The following is an 8,262-nucleotide window of genomic DNA, read 5'->3' on the forward strand; positions in this document are numbered from 1 at the left end:
CTGTAAAGTTAGGATCGAAAGTGTTCGTATCAAGCAAAAATCTAAGATCATTTATGTCGAACAAAATTTCATGTAATTACCAATGTAATATCAATAAATCAATTTAATTGTAAATTTAATTGTAATATCTTTTAAAGATCTAAGATTATGTACAAGACGGCTTGTATCGAACAAAAATTTTATCTTTTGTTACACAGTGATTTCAAGAGAAAGATTTATTATATTATTTATTCTGTATATCAGATAAATTCAAAGTGCATTCTCAATTTGTCACTTGCTCCTCTGTTTAGGCTTTAAACACTCGAAGGATTAGTAAATAATTTCGTTACACGAATGTTCAATTGTATTTTGCATTTTAATGTGAAATTCCTATATGTACATCTTGGTTTACTTGGTAATTTTTTAATTACTTTAATCCGCTACATGTCGTACAGTATTTCATTCAGAATATCTCTACTATTTCCAATGGTATCTAGTGTGGTTAATGACTTGTCAAAAAATTGCCACGTCTCTCCAATAGTGACAGAAATCATCATACATAAAATATTTATTCCTTTTTGTAACGTTAATTCCTTCTGTTTAAATAATTAGTCGAAAACTGACTCATAGAGACGTCAGACGCAAGACGAAATACATTTCAATAAGAACCATTTGTGCGGATATTAACTGACTGAAGGACCAGTTAGTTGGAGCCAGTCTGTGCATCGTACATACGTATTTGCCTTGGGTCTGACCTGAACGTCTTAATTCCCTGTTCGCGGAACGCCAGGTCTCCCCAGGTCGCTTCGTGTCGTCTAATTTACCAGGAAATTAGTTGCTGACTAATTAAACGAAGCCAGTGCATCGCCGGCGCTGTTCAAATCAAACTAATTAACATCGCAGAATCGATCAACGAATCTTGTCTCTTCAGAATTATGACAAGTAATCATTGCACTTACGTTCAATGATTAAAAGCTAAAATCAGTCCACGAATTTATATATATATTATATAAATTATAAAATATAATAAATTAAAATAATATTATAAATTTATATTAATAATAAATAGTATTATAAAATAAAATAAATTATAAATTATAGAATAATATATAATATAAAATTTATATTGTACGTTATTATTAATATTTATATATCATATAATATTTATATTATAATTATTATTAATAATATATATTATATAAAATAATAATATAATGTATGTTATTATTATATATTAATTATATATATAATCAATATAATAATATATATTATATATAATTATTATTAATATTTGTATTATATATTCACGGTTAATCACGAGCGTGAAGTATTCACGCAAAGTCACTAGAACTATTCATCGCAAAGTCGCTGGAAAGTCTCAACTGAGATTCCCACCCCATGCCCGATATCAATCAAAGCGTACTCAACTCGAAGCTCAGTGCCACCACTTTAGTCCCGAAGAACTAAAAGTACTTTCCACGAGAGAAATCGATGTTATTTGTTAGCGCTAGTGCATTTTTGAGACAGGAGCTCGAGGCGTTTAGTTTATGGCAGTGTTGACAGACAGCGAAGGAAACTTTTTGTCCGAACGAAGAACGCCGGATGGAGGATGATAGTCAGTGATTTTTAAGATCACGTGCGAGGATTGGCTAGCGATGCCACGATACGGTGGTGTATCAAATGAGGCAGAGAAAACTTAAATATATACGTCTCATCTTGTAACAATTTCCACCTAACTGTCTCTTCATTTGCCTTCGTAATAAATGTTTGAAATTGTAGTGTGACTTTATGGACACCCTGTACATTCACGTTTCGACTCGGCACGAAGGTAAACGCGTGAAGCTCCATTGTTAAACGCATCAATCACCGATTTCGAACGACCCGGCGGGGGAAAAAAACCCGGGATTTCCCCAGGATCAGACGTCGTTCCTATCGATGGATTAAAATAGTCGTCTCTCCGTGATAGATGGAAGCCCTCTGTTCGCAACTGAAACCAAAAGCCGACGCTAATTACCTACCATCTACGTTCGCTCACGTTTTATTCCTGTTATCTCTGATTTTTCTCTCTTTCTCTCTTTCTCTCTTTCTCTTGCTCTCTGTGTCCATTCGAAACTCCGCGGTCGAACGAAAGAGATATCAAAGCCCGACTCAAAGTCGAACTTCGAAGATTCCTCCTCTCCGGGCCACCGATTTCCGCTAACACAAGATTCAACTAACTGGATAATTGTTTCAACGTGTTTCGGCTCGCGAGCAAGTGGATTCGATTGTCCACGACGGTAGTTGATCTCGTGGAAAGGGATCGAATTTTCCTGGTCATTTATTTTGGCCAGGAAGATGTCGGCTTACCCGTCGATTGTTCGATTTGTTGAAGTGGCGATGGTTAGTTTAGGTTAGGATTTTTGTAATGGCCTCAGTATTGTTTTTCAAATTACAGCTTTCGTTTCAGCTTTTCTTGTTTCGTTTAAACTGTCATATTTATCATCACTGATTATTAATTTGTATCTCCATATTTTTATAAATATGCCTATTATATTTCCATAACATTAATAATACAATAATGCTGCCTTTGTATAATGAAGAATTTTATCGTAGGTTATTTATGTTAGTTTATATCTCAGCTACTAATGAAAATGATACTAATTGTTTGATTGATATCTCAATATTTTTGTAAATATGTCTATCATTAGATATATCATTAAAAATTGTTATATTCAATTAGAGAGCAAGAGTTATTTTATTTTAGGTTATTTATCTAATAACCAAGTTAGGATAATTAAATATTGAAAATAATATTAAAAATTTAATTTAAAATACTATTTAATATAATATGAATGTGTATTATACGATATTAATATAATTTTAAAAATAGTATTAATAATTTATTTAATAACCAAGGTAGGAAAATTAGATATTAAAAATAATATTAAATAAATATTTAAAAATTAAATAAATATTAAAAATAATATTAAAAATTTAATTTAAAATACTATTTAATATAATATGAATGTGTATTATACGATATTAATATAATTTTAAAAATAGTATTAATAATTTATTTAATAACCAAGGTAGGAAAATTAGATATTAAAAATAATATTAAATAAATATTTAAAAATTAAATAAATATTAAAAATAATATTAAAAATTTAATTTAAAATACTATTTAATATAATATGAATGTGTATTATACGATATTAATATAATTTTAAAAATAGTATTAATAATTTATTTAATAATCAAGGTAGGATAATTAAATATTAAAAATAATATTTAAAAAAAATATTAAATAATAATATTTAATATATTATGTTATATATTTTATTATATAATAATTAAAAAATATTAAATAATAATATTAAATGTTAAAAATAATATTTAAAAAGTCTTTAACATTTAAAATTATTTAAAAATACGAAAAAATAAAAGTGTAAACTTCACGAGTGAGTATGTTAACGCTTAATCATACATGATCCAACAAAAAGAGCTATTCTTTCGCGAGAATGAGAATGAACGTTTGTAAGGAGCCAGTGATTGGTGCTGGATTACGTAATCGTTGTCATTTTACCTAGAGACAATTTTGACAGTGCTCGAGCGATTCTGTTGGAAAACACACACACACACACTAATTCGTCGTTCTCTTTCAGGTCGGCAAATCCCGAGGGAATTGGAGCGCGCGCTGCGGGACCAGTTGGTAAGTAATTTGCTGAATCCTATTAGAGCAACACCCAACGCCGGTGAAAACTCGCGTGAAAATTCTGGCCAACGACACGCGTTCGCTTCTTCCTCTTTTTTCCTCCTGTCATTGTGGCAAGGCTCGCGTGCCAGCCTCGAGGACACGTAACTGTGGTCTAGCGATGCCTTACAAATTAATTAACCTCTAAGCGCTAATGGAAACAATCAACCGCGTTCGCGAGGTGCAGGAACAGAAAGTTATTGGATTTGTTTGTGAAAGCAGTGTTAGGTATTGTTCAATCCCCGTTGTATCTAGAATTATTGGCCTAATAATTATTTAGACCTAATTACTGTACGTGAAATTATTGATTTAATAATTGTTTAGGCCTAATTATTATGTCCGGGATAATTAGGCCTAATTATTACACTTGAAATTATTGGAGCTAATGATTGTATAAACTTAACAATTATTAGACCTAAAATTATCTGAAATTATTAGACCTAATTATTATACCTCAAATTAATAGAGCTAATTATTATACCTAATATTATCAGAGCTAATAATTATTATATCTGAAATAATTATTATACTTAAAATTATTGGGCCCGATAATTGTTTAGATCTAACAATTGCTAGATCTAATATTATTGGTTTAATAATTGTTCAGACTTAAAATTATTGGACCAAATTATTATACCTAAAATTAATAGAGCTAATTATTGTACCTAAAATTATTAGAGTTAATTATTATATCTAAAATGATTATTATACGTAAAATTATTGGGCCCGATAATTGTTTAGAGCTAACAATTGTCAGATCTAATATTATTGGCTTAATAATTGTTCAGACTTAAAATTATTAGACCTAATTGTTGTACCTGAAATTGTTAGACCCAATTATTATACCTAAAATCAGTAAACCTAATAATTAGACCTAAAATTTTTGGTCTAATAATTATTTAGGATCTAACAAATCGAACTGTAATATTTTCATATTTTTGTAAACCTAAACTACTAAATTATTACCATGTATATTTTGTATTATTGTGGACCTAAAATATTATACTCCGGAGGAAACCAAGTGACTCGTTCAAGTGTGTTTGATAAGTCTGATTTTGAGTTTAGCAATTATAGCAATTATTTTGTAGCTAATGCCTGCTTAATATGATATTTTAAATTTTAAGGTACAGGAAATACACTTTTTGAATTAAAAAAAAGAAATATAAAAAAAATTTTCGAAAAATTTAAAGACGAAATTTCAAAAATTCTCCAAATCAGGAGAACACGCATTTTGAAGAGAGAGAGAGAGAGAGAGAAAGGATAATACAGCACAAAGAACAAAAGTTTCTGAGCTAAAGAATTCACCAAGCTGCACAGATTGCCACTTGCTCGCGTGATTTTTCGTCCCACCCCTAACCGGGGGTGGAGATTTTCAATATCCACCCGATGAAATTTATGCGAGCCAACGGAGAACGATCCTCCGTGTCTCACTCCCCGGGGGAAAAAAATCGCCGTACTAACTTCCATTCCTCCAAGTGTTTCCCCTTTCTTCTAGGTGTGAAAGTAAGAATAAAAGCAAAGAAGAAAAAAACGGGTGCGAGCGAGTAGGATTTTTTTTCACGCGCTCGCGTAAATATTCGATGGCTGTTCTGGATAGGCTCTCGGAGAGACGCGTGTGAGCTCCTTCACCGAGCGTTGAACGTAATCCGAAATTCGTCGCACGCCTCCCCGGATACCACTTTATCCGAAGAACTCGACTTTCGTCCTTGAAGATTATGAACATATGTAATAATAACCTCTTTTCACACGATATTTTACGTAATATTTCACATAATGACCTTTTTTATAATACTTTATGTGATATTTCATATAATAATTATATTCATATAATATTTTATATTATATTATAATAATTAATTCAATAATAATTATATAATTATTTTACACAATTGTTATATATAATTATTTTATTATATAATATATTTTATAATTATATAATATATTATATAATTATATTTTACAATAATTCAATAATAATTATATTCATGTAATATTTTATATTATAATTGTATTCAATAATAATAATTACATAATTATTTTATACAATTATTATATATAATTAAATAATAATTATATAATTATTTTATTATATAATTATATTATACAATAATTTATATAATAATTATATTCATATAATATTTTATATTATATTATAATAATTATATTCAATAATAATAATTATATAATTATTTTATAAAATTATAATATATAATTAAATAATAATTGTATTATTTTCTACAATTGTTATATATAATTATTTTATTATATAATTATATTATACAATAATTATATTCATATAATATTTTATATAATAATCTTTTTTTTCATATTTTTGACGTAACATAATATGGTATATTGTATTTGTATTATATCATATTTAATATATTTTATACAATATTACAATATATATAACTACTGAAATTTTCGTCTAAAAACGAAAAGAAACCTGTTAATTTCTATAATATATACAACTTCTATATTGTCTATCTATAATATATATATCCATAACTCGCAATCTAATATTTCTTTGGAAAAATGGCAGAGAAGTTTCTGGATCAATTAACACGCGTGCGTGCTAACAGCGACTTCATGAATTTGGTTTCACTAACGTTTGATTTATCATCAGTCAGTGAGTCTAAATAATTAAATGATAAAATTGTAATATAAAACTATAGTATAACTGACTGTTAACGTTATTCGAAATATATATACATTACATCCAGAACCATAAAGTCGCTGTTAGTCCGCAATGTGCGCCTGCAAATGATTAAGAGACTTTTTTGTCATTTTTCAAAAGATTTACACATGGTTCCTCAAAAAAAGTTTTACCTTCGTGACAAATAAAATACAATGCAACCAAAGAAAAAAAAAGTTGACCTTGAAATCCAACATATTATTTATATATGTATATATTTATATATTTATGTTTATATTTATATATTTATATGTTTATGTATATATTTATATATTTATGTTTATATTTATATATTTATATATTTATGTTTATATTTATATATTTATATATTTATATATTTATGTTTATATTTATATATTTATATTTATATTTATATACTCAATGTTCCATCAAATGGAAGGTGTAGAATTCATCTGCGACAGCCACGAACAAACTTTACAAAGAGACGGATCCAATCGCAGGTGGTGCTCGAGGAAAAGCCTGAACCCCTCTCGAGGCCCATAATCTCTCCACTCTAGAGTGATTCGTTCGGTCTGTTCGGAGAACGATGCCTCCTCCTCGTTGTCGAGCTTCGTTCCATCAGCTTGGTATTCCGTAAACGTTATCACGTGTGAATTCGACGACCGTGTCGAGTGTTCGTCTTTGGAATGGTACGTGAAGCTACTGCAGGAAAGTAGTCGGCCGCGTGTTGTTTCGTCACGTTCGACCTTCCTTGAACGACGACCATTTCGTTAACACGAACGAGATGATTCCAACTTCAGTTAAATGAACTTTCTCCCCACACTTTTTGCATTTTATTTCTTTCCATTTCGTTTCGTTTGCGAGAATCTCTCGTAGGGGAGCAGACAGGATACGTTTTTTCGTCTCGGTTGTCGGCTGAACGAAGGATTTATGCTACGTTCGCTGAATGAAGATTACGCGTGTACGTCGATCGCTCGACAGAGGGTTTTTATTATTTGTTATTTAAATTCGACGGTAAATTGTCTCGTGGAATGATTTGTCCGTAGCGCGGGATTTAAATCGACGCCCGTCCCCTCGCATTTTTTAACAAGCGGTTGTAAATTTCGTGTCTTTTTAACTTCTGAAAGGTTGTTACGATTGTTTTTGTGTACTTGAAGCGCTGCGTGATTATTATTTGGAAGTTGGATTTTCTTGTTGCTTGTCAGTTGTGAATTTTTGAAAAATTGGAGATTTTAAATCCCCTCGCGTAAATTTTAGTATTTTTACTGAAATTAATTCCAGTATCTCTACTAAAATTAACTCAAAATTCTCAGTTGGTCATAAATTCTTGAAAAATTCAGAGAAAAAGATTTTAAATTTTCTCGCGTAAATTCAGTATTTTTATTGAAATTAATTCCCAAAATCTGTAGTAAAATTAACACAAAATGTTTCCCAGTCAGAAATAAATTTTTGAAAAATTCAGAGTAAAAAATTTTAATTCCTCGCGCGTTGATTCAGTATTTAATTCTCAATATCTCTACTAAAATTAACTCAAAATTCTCAGTTGGTCATAAATTCTTGAAGAATTCAGAGAAAAAGATTTTAAATCCCCTCGCGTTGATTCACTATTTTCACTGAAATTAATTCCAGTATCTTTGCTTATTATAATATTACATATATTATACATTAAATATTATATTAACATATAAAATACACGTTACGTGTTAGAACCTAACACGACGATTTTACGAGAAAAATGTGTAGAATTGACACGGGACAAGGGACGGACGCACATACGTATGTAGGTCACGCATCGAATCACAGTTTTGCTGAGAATCCGACGTTTAAAACGCGCGCTTTCGAAGTGACACGTGACTCAGAAATTGCCCCTCCAGGCAGAGAGCGACGCGCGAGA

General features: G+C 29.8%; 1 long non-coding RNA gene across 1 annotated transcript in view; it reads left to right on the top strand.

The window, feature by feature from the left end:
- The window catches only part of LOC122529712, a 96,387-nt gene extending 92,694 nt beyond the window's left edge, over nt 1-3,693 (top strand). The window contains exon 3 of the long non-coding RNA XR_006306847.1: nt 3,624-3,693. This is a non-coding gene — a long non-coding RNA (uncharacterized LOC122529712). The remainder of the gene's footprint in view (nt 1-3,623) is intronic.
- The last annotated feature ends 4,569 nt before the right edge of the window (nt 3,694-8,262 follow it).

The sequence above is a fragment of the Frieseomelitta varia genome, unplaced genomic scaffold (assembly GCF_011392965.1).
Source record: "Frieseomelitta varia isolate USP_RPSP 00005682 unplaced genomic scaffold, Fvar_1.2 scaffold_304, whole genome shotgun sequence".
NCBI classification, from domain to species: Eukaryota; Metazoa; Arthropoda; class Insecta; order Hymenoptera; family Apidae; genus Frieseomelitta; species Frieseomelitta varia.